The sequence below is a fragment of the Magnolia sinica genome, chromosome 7 (assembly GCF_029962835.1).
Source record: "Magnolia sinica isolate HGM2019 chromosome 7, MsV1, whole genome shotgun sequence".
NCBI classification, from domain to species: Eukaryota; Viridiplantae; Streptophyta; class Magnoliopsida; order Magnoliales; family Magnoliaceae; genus Magnolia; species Magnolia sinica.
In genome coordinates, this window is record NC_080579.1 from 23,836,132 (window position 1) to 23,848,583 (window position 12,452).

Consider the following 12,452-nt stretch of genomic DNA (forward strand, 5'->3'; position numbering starts at 1 on the left):
TTTCATGGGAGTTTATGTGGCCACCGCTTTACTTATCACCACTTGAACTTCTTGTAACACCTCGGGATATATATTATCTTCCGGGTTTATTAATTATATGTGATTTGTAGATTGAATCTCAATGTTTAACTTAAATATTCGTGAATCTACAAACAAATAAGATTTATTTTGAAATTTTAGTATTTTAGTATATCTTTTTTTCTAGATAACCTAAATAAATATGTTCGCCAATTATATCATGTAGACTTGCTCTTTCACCAATTTGACCATAAAAATTACTTAATAACCTTGGATCTTGAAAAATATTTTCGGTCATATCATTTAGTGGGCTACTTCGTCATGGTAATCTAACCATTGAAGCATCAAATCCATTCATACATCTGACCACTCGATAAACTAAATCAATCACATTGCCCTTAAATCTTACCAAAGTTCTTCGTACTATTAAAATCCTGAATCACACATCTTAAGATATTTCTATTTTAGTGATCATAATGTATTTTAAGGCATATATGTTTTGATCTTAATCATCTGCACTCCTCTTAGTGCCAATCAATTCATGATTTTAAACCATTCACCCCACTCCTTGTTTATTAATAAACATTTTTCACCTTTAAATTCTCATTTAAATGGCTATAGATAATATCTACTGTTCATCGAAGTATTTCATATTGTAACATTTTTACATGTCCAAACATGATAAATTTTTTATCAATAGACACTCCATTTATTTGAATCGTACATCCCAAATCTTCCCACTAATATCACAAAATCTAACCATCTATTTAAACTTTTTATCACATCCACCAAATGGTCCACCCGAAAATCAAACAAAAACCACCATCACGATCCTGACATTTTTCCTAACGAACCTATCAGAAATCTTTAGGTCCATAACTTTTAAAGGAGAAGAATGGTCTATGCATTCATCTGAACACAAACCAACATCTGCCATCTTGTATATTACAATGTTACAATCAATTTGCAAAACTAACTGTACACTAACCTCCCTCCCCATCAACAAATCTTATGGACCACTCATTCTTCATTACAAAATCTCATGACCATCCGTTTTAAGAACAAATTCATCTAACCATTCATATAAAAATACATACTTAGGATTGTCTTATCGGATGATCCAAACCATCGATCATCAAGACCACCTAAACATGAACCATATGAGTGATGCATAATCTTGCATCACACCAAAATCCACACATGTACAAAGGCAAAAGGCAACATGTCACCATTCTTTTAAAAAGCATAGAAGATGTATCGTGTTAGGAGACTGTGTGAGTTATTGTTTTAATTTCTTATTACTTTATTTAGAGAGGAATGATGCAATATTAGATTGCATTTGCTATGTAAAGTCATGGAGAAAGAAAAGTACGACGCTTCAACTATTAAGCTTTTATAAAAAAGGGGCATATATACATTGATCCATCCATGTGACCCACCTTCCCAATCGTCCGTAAATGAACATCCAACCCGTCCACCGATCCAATCGTAAAAGACTCTTATTTATTCATTTGGTCCATCAGTCCAATAACATATCCACTCACCCACCAAATCTAAACCATCTACGATTGTATCATTCTAACCGTCCATCATTCATTCATTATCATAATCATCCATCCATAAATCCAAGCTATCCAACCTCTTCTCCATATAGCCATCCACCCATCCATTCATCACATGCCACATGTACAATATGGGAGCAAGGGGCAGTGCATGAGGCACTGGACATTGAAGCCTAGTGGGAATAAGAAGAGAGAGAGAGAGAGAGAGAGAGAGAGGTGTAAAGGGTCGGAGTGTAGGCACTGGACATAGAGAGAGAGAGAGAGAGAGAGAGGTGTAAAGGGTCGGAGTGTAGGCACTGGACATTGAGTCTAAGTGGGAAGACGAAGAGAGAGATAGAGATGTGTAAAGGGTCGGAGTGTTAAATGGTGAGAGAGGCTTATGTATGGGAGATGGATGTGGGATATCTTGTGTGTGTGTGTGTGTATTTGCGTGTGTGTTTTTGACCTCATGGTAACTTTCCATGAGGTCGAGCTGCGTGGGCCTTGCCGTGATGTGTGTCAAACTACCCCATCAATTAGATACACCATTCCATGGTGGGCCACGGGCTTAAAAATCAAGTCAATCCATGACTTGGGTGGGCCACACCACATACAACATTTGAGAGGGGTTACCCTCTCATTAAAACCTTCATAATCATTTATTGGACCCACTGAGATGTGGTTCACTAATCCAGCCCATCCATTGTGTGCGTCCTACTTGGATGAGGGGTCAGACCAAGTTTCAACCACATCCAAAACTCAAGTGGGCCCCACCAAGTGCTTATATATGTTTTGGGCATGTTTTCACATTATTTTAGATGGTATGGCACACCTAAGTTATGTAAATAGCTAATTTTTGGGATATTCTATAACCTAATGGGGACCCAACAAATGCACAGTGTTAATGTTCGACACACATCATGGTGGGGCTCACACAGCTCAACCTTATGGAAAGTTCCCATGAAGTCGACCTCATAATACCATTTCCCTGTTACACACACACACACACACACACACATACACACACACACACACACACACATGCTCACTTGTGCACCTTTTTACTTGCGCACTTGTGTGCACCGTTTTACACGTCCTAGGCACAAAATCTAAATGGTCCATGTGATGCAGCACCCCATGAAACCTATGGGGCCCAACTTTCACCCTGATCCAAAACTCTAGTAGGCTATATCAAAGAAAGAGGAGAAATCAAGGGAGGAAACTATTTCCTTTTGCCATAGCCCACTAGTGTTTTGGATCAGGGTGAAAGTTGGACCCTAGGGGCCTATTTGGACGAATGGATTGGATGGTTGTAGGTGGGATGGGATCACGCTATCCCATTGAGTAATCCCACGCACGCGTTTGGAATGAATGTTCTAGCCAAACTGCCATAACTCATGGGTTAAAGAGGGTTTTAATGGTGAGACACTGGGATTGCGTCTGCGTTCCATCCCTCTTCCTCGAGCCCATCCTTGCAATCCAAGGAGGGATTTGAGGCAATTTTCATATCCCAACGAATCCCATCCCACTGTCGGCGCCATCCTTACCTGATGAAGACAAATAGCGTCCAGTCTCGTCGTCTACAGGCCCTCCATCAAAGCATAGGGACTGAAAAATGGTAGACGATCACCTATATAGAGCTGACATTGTCTCCTTCTTCCGGGTGTGTTTGTGTACTGGAGTAGGTAAGGGGTTCGTTGCATATTCAGAGAGATTGGCAAGGAAAGATATGTGCGTTATAATTACGTGTGTTGATTTAATGATTTTTGTCCAATCTCTGAGATCTTCCTATAACACAATCGATACCCTCATGCCGGGTCCTTGGAGATTCATGAGACTCATCTGACATGTGTATTTGAGCGTTAGGGTAGCTTATTTGGGGTATCGAAACAGGGGTTATCGTCTTTATACCCTTATTTAAGAAGATTCATTGATGATAACAACCGTTAGTGTCACGCCCCAAACCCAGAAATCGGATTCACAGGAATCTCGATCGCCGAACCCGATGCCGACAACCTTCATAGTACCCCATTCTTGGCTCCTAGCGCCCATATGTTAGGTTCCGATCCTGGAATCCTACAAGGAGGATTTTTCAACGTACATTTATCTCGTAAGAAGCATAACTACAAGTTTACCCAAATCACAAAGGCAACATCATCATCATATATCCACTAATATAAACATTTGAATACAATGTTGAAAGGGAAATATATATGTCAAAATCAAGCTCCAGAAGTCAGCTACATGCTCCAAGCTCCACGATGTTACAAGCTAACATCACCTGCACGCATCTATCGTGCATAAGCTTATAAAAAGCTTAGAGGGTGGTGTAAGTGTGTGGACATGGTAAGTGTCAAGTATTCAATATAATGTCATAATCATATATAATCGAAAATACTGGTAAGATCATGAATCATACGATATCAAAGAAAGCAGAAATACTAACAAGTCCATAAAGATATCATCAACCTCATCCAGGATATACGATGAAAAGACATAGCAAGCCAATGTCATATGCTGAGAAAGTAATGTAAATCGGATAAGTAATGTAGAAACATAATGGACCAGATATCAGATATCGAGGATGCAATACAATATGCAATTCGGAAAAGCTACGAATACCATCAACCTCATTTAGGTCATATAAATGCAGAAACATAACAACCTAGAATGCCATATACCGAGGATGTAATGCAATATGCAATTTGTAGTGCGAATGAAATGACCAAACTGCAGTATGAAGTCGGGATGATAATACGTGGTATCGCAGGCTATGGGGCCTATTACAAAGGACTTCTATCCAAACCAGTCCCATACCTAAATTTGGATAGATAGACTCAATATGGTAAGCTCCTGATCTCAGGTTAGTCGTGCGCTCCAACCGAAATTCTAGCCATTGTGACGGTACACGTAACGAATAGTTGCGCACCACTAGCCCGAGTAGATAGTGAATGAATGAATGAGTATGCAACTCCTGCTCTACAAATCAGTATTGTACATCTCTGGGATCATCACCAGGGTCTAGTACACTCTACATGCAATCGTCGCCCACTGACGCGCGACCATATAAGTGGAAGAGACCTCACCATCCGCCTGGCCAGTAGTCAGCTAATATCTACCCAGCACGTCGATGGCGGACCCAATCACGAGTTGGTCAAATTCAACCTAGATATGCCCCTCACCCTCGGGCGGGTAAGGTTATGCCCCCTCCCAACTGACCATGACATAGTGGGAGACGCGGCCTCCTAGTATTCGGTATTCGGGCACTCATGTATCTACTCGGTCTCGACGTTAAGGCATCTCCTGGCCACAGAGGTTTAGGGACTTTCACCCATGGACATTCAATGTACCTAGATGCTCGAACCAAACATTTCTGGTGTCCCATCTAGCCATCCACGAAATGCATGTGGAGGCTACGGCCCTGATGTCATTAGGGCGTACAATGATCACAACATAATGCGAGATGCATGAGTCATACAATCCAGTCATGCATCAATCCTGCGCATACCGTGCGCTCATGTGGGATAACTCTACCTATCAGGGAGTCCCATAACAACCTACCCAATAACATATGCGATGGTCAACCACATCTCATAATAAACATGCAGATGATGTGTATGGTCATGTATCATGATGCTATGCTATCACATACTCATTATCAGTATCAATAACCAGCATCAACAATCGGCCTTGACAATGTGGACATTTAACCAACATTGCCCCCAAGGAATGACCCACATAGAGCCTAACATATAGTGGACCCATGGCCTTGCACAAGGGCCTAATATACAATACCATGGGCCTTACTCAAGAGCTTAATACACATCACGATGGGCCTCTCACATGAGTCTAATATACATCACAATGGGCTCCATCGTCTGGCCCTCAAATGCATCACAATGGGTCTCATCACATACACTTCATATTCATCACATTAGGCCTTAAACACGGGCTGAATACACATCCCAATGGGCCTCAAATACGGGCCTCATATACATCACATTAGGCCTCAAACACGGGACGAATACACATCACAATGGGTCTCAACTACGGCCGCATATACATCATATGGTTCTCGATAATCGGCCTTAGCAATCGCCCTCAACAATCGGAATCAGCCTGTAACGACCTTGGAAATTTTGTGCTAATCTTTCCTTAAGTAGTTGTTTTTTGGGTAATTAGCGATATACTCGATTGCTTGTGAAATTCACATCAATCACTTTAAATTGTATCTGCATGGCTCTAAACTTGTAGATTAGTTAGCGCTACGTTACTCTGAAACCTGGGATCCATCGCTAAATCCAGTTGTTCTGGAGAATTTTTGGAAGATCTGGATCGGACCTGGACCGCGCGTCGAAAGTCTGATGGCGATGATCTTAAGCTGTTGCGGTCACCAAGTTGGGCTTGACCATCACCTCGAAAATCAAGTCCATCTGATGTTCTGGGTCGATTTGCTTGACCTCGGAGTGAAGAGTGTGAGAACGGTTGGAATTTAATAAGTTTTTATGAAATCTGAGTCGTGTCGCTTGCGCGACGATTTTAAGCTATCTGACCGTTGGATTCTGACCCAATTTCACCCTCTGATCAGGGTAGTTAGCTCAGGCATATCCTAGTGCTTGTGGACCTGATCTAGATTCCGTGACCGTTGAATTGAGTGTGGTCCGCCACGGCTGATCTGAAGAGCCGGTCGGTATGAAAACTCAGCTTGACCTAGATCCATGGTCAAGGAGCTTAAGTCCGACCTTTTGTGATTATAGGCCCACCAGAAGTGCTTCGTTGGATCGAGAAAGGCTTACTTTGGTTATAACCTAAGTATACCTTGACCCTGGGGTTATTTTCATCAAGAATAGGCCTATTTATAGTCCTTAAACCCTAGCTCTCTTTTTCATACGATTTTTCTCTAACCCTAGCTTGGAAAGAGAGTGGAAAAGAGAGAGAAAGTGAGAGAGATAAGTTGGTGAATCATCTTGGATTCTTCTTTGTTCTTCTTCATCTTTGAACCTTCACTTTGAATCGTTCTTCTGACGGTTCTGAGTTTTTTTGAGGTAAGTTAATCTAACCCTAACCTGTGTTAGAGCTTAGATTAGTTTTGATGTTGTTGTATCTCATTCCTATCCTTGTTTTAGGGTATTCTATCGCCGTTGACGAAGACAACTCGTCTAAATCAGTTCGGTGGTTCTTTCTTTGCTTAAGGTATAGACTTTAAGTGTATAGGTTATAGTTTTCAAGGCTTTCAACGCCAGTGAATGATTTATTCTTGTTATGGATGAGATTCTGCATGCTAAATGTTGCGTTTACATTGCTTTCCTGATATGCATGTGCTATATTGAGATTTGTGTATTCTATGTGTATTTATAAAGTACCGTATACGTATAAAATATGCACTTATGTTTGCCAAGATTATTTGTCATGTATGTATGCTAGATGCATGTATGACGACTCCTTGGTAAAAGGAATTGTCTAAGTGCATGTATTCCAACATACGTCATGTATGTTGTTCCATGTATGCTAAGTGTTTGTAGAAATGCATGAATGATCTAAAGTGTAACTTATTACACTAATTGCGGGCATTAAGAAGTGATTCTCAATACTCCTATTGATGCGCATGATTTCTTTTATGCAAGTTACATTCCAAGTTCTTTAAATTCAAGCATCTCCTATGCTTACATTTATGTTGAGTTGATATTTCTCAAGTGCTTATGTACCATGATTTGAGTTGTTGTTCCATTACTGTTTTACATTCCATATGAATACCTGTAGTAGTGTAATGTGTGTGGGATTATGCATTAGTCCAGGAAATCGGTAATTGACCCTATGTTCGTGGCTGAAATTGCTTTCGCCACGTAGGATGTATGAGACGAACCCGAGCCGTATTAGAGTTGTCGGCAGTGGTTTGGCCACGCGGAGTGTTTGCGTACTCTATGTCGTTCAATTCAACGTGCGCTCGTGCTAGTCGAATTCGTCAAGTAACCCGATTGTCCGATGTGTGTTCACCGTGTATGGACGCTATTGCTTAAATCTAGGGTACCGAACTTACCAGTGAAATCCTATTAACTGTGGTACTTGATCCACTAAGACTCATGAGCCGGACATGGTGGTATGGGACACCGTGGTCTAGCTGTCGGCTTACGCTGGGGTGACGAGCCTCCCCGTAGTGACCAATGAGCAACTAAACTTGTGAGCCGATTATGGTGGTATGGACACTATATTCGTGCTGTCGGCCTACATTGATTGGTGACGAGCCCTTTGTAGCGACCTCGAGCATACCTGGATACCGCAAGGAGGTGACGAGCCGAACTGTGGTAGTAAGGGCATGAAAGACGTGCATTGATTGGTGACGAGCCCTTTGTTACGACCTCAAACATATGATCGTATGAGATGTCTAGGATTGACGACCCTAGTATGGATCACTGTTTGGATGGTGATATGAGGAAGGTATCTTAGCTTCCCAATCCTACTGTATGAAATGGACTAATAACAACTTGGTAATCATATCCATGCACCGCATTTGCATGTGCTTTGTAGATGTGGCGTACTTTGAGGCGATGTCATGCGTAACGTAAGATGAAGACGCTGAGGGTGTACGCGTGAGGGCACGCATCATTTTGCATACATCTTTGCATTAACAAGAGTACTTAGGATTTATTTAATTGTCCTGCTTTATCATTACTGTTTGATTGAACTGATAACATGTTAACCAGTGCCTTATTGTTCCACTGAGTTGATCACTCACTCCCACATTTCTGGGGCGGTGTTAAACACCCACCAGACTCTGTCTTAGGCTCTGATGTTGCAGATGTGGATGCGACTTCCGAGGCAGAGCGGGAGCTGGATGATGATGAGGCTGCCTTCTCTTATATGCAGTTTTCAGACGGGTTCTAGCGAGCCTCGGTTTGATGTGCAGGATCTCTGGGATTATTTTTGGGAACTTAAATGATGTAACTTGATACTTATAATTTTGTTAAATAACACTTTCATACGATCTGGCTTGTATATGTAATTCAGGGGTTAACACTTGTACACATATTTTACTATAAGTCTTTCGCTTGCTTTATTCACTTATCCCTGAATCATATCTGTGTTTTGGCTTAATCTATTCCATGTTTTATGTACTAATACAGTCAACATACATCCTTCATTAAATATGTTGCATAAGTGATGTTTTGGAACTCGGGAGCTGAGTTATGCTCGACCCCTGAATTTCAGGGCGTTACAAGTTGGTATCAGAGCATGATCTGGATTAAACCGGACTTAGGTTATGGTCACACACCGCACGTTGTCACCACTTTAGTGTATTGGGGTGCGGGTCTGTCATAGATTTGGTGTTTGTGCTCCGTAGTTTCTATCGGCGAAAGTTTCCTGAAAACCTTCGCCGAGATCGAGTCTGTACTCCTACCTGATCACACACAGCGACCCGAAACCTTTCCTAGACCCTCTATTAAGGAGTTTAGACGGTCTATCTTCCCTTTTTCACCTTTAAACCTTCAAGAAATCTCTATTTGAATCAGATTTCTGTCAGAATGACCCGATAGGCGTCAAACTACGCAAGGGGCCAATCGGGGCATTTTCTGTGGGACCCAGGGGGGACCACATGTTTTAGACCATGGGGGACCAGGAGGGCCTCACCAAAACGGTGAGGCATCGCCGGGATGTCCAGAGACCAGCGATGTCATTGCCGGTTCGGCGAGGGATCGCCGGTCAGCGGGCCTGGCCGGGCGGGCCGCAGCGGGCCGACGCTCCATAGGCCTTGTGTGGTCCACCCCTCCATGGTTTCACCTTTATATCTTTTTTTTTTATTTATTTCCTTCACAAAACCCACTCCCAAGCTCTCCTTTTCTTCAAAACCCTCTCCAAATCCTCTCAAATCTCTCCCAAATCTTCTTCTTCTTCCATTTTTCATGCAAACCCATCACCCCATCTCCAAATCTTCCTTCTCATTGCTGATTTCTTTTTCTTTCTTTCTCATTTGAGCTCTTGCATCCCCTTTTTTGTCTCCTAGTTGTGTGGAAGCTTCACCATCTTCCTATTTCTCTCTTTCTCTCATTTCTCATAGCCCTAGCTCTTTGAGATTGTGACGGCCATCTTTTCCATTTCTTCCCTTCTTTCCTTGATGGGGAAGAAGAGAGCGCCCGTGGATGAAGCCGGGCCAAGCCTCCCAACCCGTGCACGGAGGCCGAGAGGAGCCGCCGCGAGCACGTCCGCCACGCGTGAATTCCAGACGAAGCGGGACCTCGATCCTCGAGCTCCTATTAGTAGGACTTTGTTGGCGGAATTGTCGCATGGAGTCTATGAAGGCTGTAGAGTCCTTTTTGAGGCTCATGTTGATCCACAGCTCTTTGATGAGTTTTTCTTGTTGGAGCGCCTAGAAGGGGCTGGTTGGGGTCCCTTGTTCGAAGGCGAGTATCACGCGAATGCTAGCACTGTTCGGGCCTTTTATGCCAACATTCTGGAGCCTTCGCTGGAGCCTCTGCAGTTCAAGATTCCTTGTGGTAGCGGTCGTGTGGGTATCGTCGATGTTGCTTTGATATCCCGCCTCCTGAGAGTGTCACTTGGTGAAGTGCATGCTAGTGAGAAGAATGTGGACAGTGTGCGCGAGAGGAATCGTCGCACCCGATCCTTGTGTGGTCGTCTGGTTGAATGGCAGCCGAATAGGAGTCTTCTGGCTTCCTTCATGACAGACGACTTCCGTTTGCTTCACCACATCTTTACATTCAATGTATATCTAAGGTGGAGCAACCGCAGCGAGTGTACGCGCCTGATGGTGGATTTTCTGTATCAGGTAGGGCAGGAAGCGAAGTTGTGTGTGCCGACGTATGTCCTACGCCAGATTATTCTCATCGCTCGTTCGAGTAGAAGGACCGAGTCGCTTCCCTTTGGCCACCTCATTTGCAGGATTGCACATGAGTTTGGCTATAGGCTGGGAGCTGAGAAGCCGGTTCCTGTTCGTTATATCAATCTGAGGACTCTTAAGCTGATGGAGGTTGGTTCTGGTCGGCTTGCCTCAGAGGGTGAGGCCGAGTCTGAGAGCGGTGATGAAGAGAGTTATGCTGAAGGTGGTACGAAGTCTGGAGAAGAAACAGAGCAAGACGAGGAAGAGATTGAGGCACAGGATTCGAGTGATAGCTCTCCTCCTGTGGTGCCAGAGCAGGGCGCAGAGCAGACTGCCAGAGATGCCCGTCTTTCACGGCTTGAAGAAGGGCAGGCTGTTTTACGCCAGGATATGGTTGATCTTAGAGCCCTTGTTAAACATAAGTTTAAGAAGGTGTCTCGAACTCTGAAGTATATCCTCTGTTGCTTGCAGGATAAGGGTGCTCCGCCTCCATCTCCTGATTCCGACGAATAGCTGTCGTCGTGGCCGTCTTTGCTTTGTTTGGTGTTTTCTTTCTGTGTGTAGCCGTTGTTGGCTTGTAGTTGGAGTGTTGTAGTATTGTAGTTGTGGTAGTTGTTTGTGGTTGTTGTAGTTGCTGTGGTTGTTTGAAGTTGTAGATGTTGTTGTTTACATGCTTTCCTAGTCGTAATTCATGTATTACTGCACTACTTGTATTGCGACGATTTTGGTTAATGGAATACATGTTGATTTCTTTGGCGCACTGCTTTATCACTACGATGTTATTATGAGTATGGATTGGCTCACGAGGATACGGGCTGAGATTGATTGTGAAGCTAGATCAGTGACGATCCATGGACCTGAGGGCGAGACTGTTACTTTTCCAGTTCAGGTCAGTTACCCTCTTCGTATTGATTTTTATTCTTCTCTGTTGGAGAGTTCGGCCGAATCGGCGTTGGTTAGTACGCCGGTAGTTCAGGAGTTTGAAGATGTGTTTGAGTCGATTCCTGGATTACCTCCTCAGCGTGAGATTGATTTTGCTATCGATCTTATGCCTGGTGCGGCGCCCATTTCTTTACCCACCTATCGTATGCCTCCGAGTGAAATGGAGGAGTTGAGGAAGCAGATAGATGGTTTGCTGGAATTGTTTTATTCGGCCCAGTGTGTCTCCTTGGGGAGCACCTGTTTTGTTTGTGAAGAAGAAGGATGGTTCCTTGCGATTGTGTATTGATTATCGCAGGCTGAATCTGATAACTGTGAAGAATAAGTACCCTTTGCCCAGGATTGATGATCTGTTTGATCAGTTGAAGGGGGCACGGTACTTTTCGAAGGTTGATCTGCAGTCAGGGTATCATCAGTTGCGCGTCAAGTATGGGGACGTACAGAAGACCGCTTTTAAGACCAGCTTCGGTTATTATGAGTTCCTTATGATGTCGTTCGGTCTAACGAACGCACCGGCCGTGTTCATGGATCTGATGAACAGGGTGTTTCGGCCATTCCTGTTCCGATTCGTCATTGTCTTTATCGATGACATATTGGTTTATTCGGCGAGCCGGGCAGAGCACGAGGAGCACTTAAGAGCGGTTTTGGATACTCTTAGGGAGCATCAGCTTTTCGCACAGTTCAAGAAGTGTGATTTCTGGAAAGAGGAAGTCAAGTTCCTGGGACATGTGGTGTCCAAGGAAGGAATAGCCGTCGACCTTGCCAAAGTAGCTGCAGTGCAGGACTGGAAGTAGCCTGGTTCAGTTACTGAGGTAAGGAGTTTTCTGGGTCTTGCAGGCTATTATCGACACTTTATTCAGGACTTCTCGAAGATTACCAGACCATTGTCGTAACTGACACGGAAAGATTTGAAGTTTGCTTGGAATGAGCAGCGGAGTTAGCTTTTCAGGAGCTGAAGGACAAGTTGACGTCCGCCCCTGTGCTAGTATTACCAGAGCAAGGGGTTAAGTATATTATATATACTGACGCCTCTCGCGTTGGCCTGGGTTGTGTCCTTATGCAGAAGGACAGGGTGATTGCTTATGCTTCGCGTCAGTTAAGGAAACATGAAGAGAATTACCCTA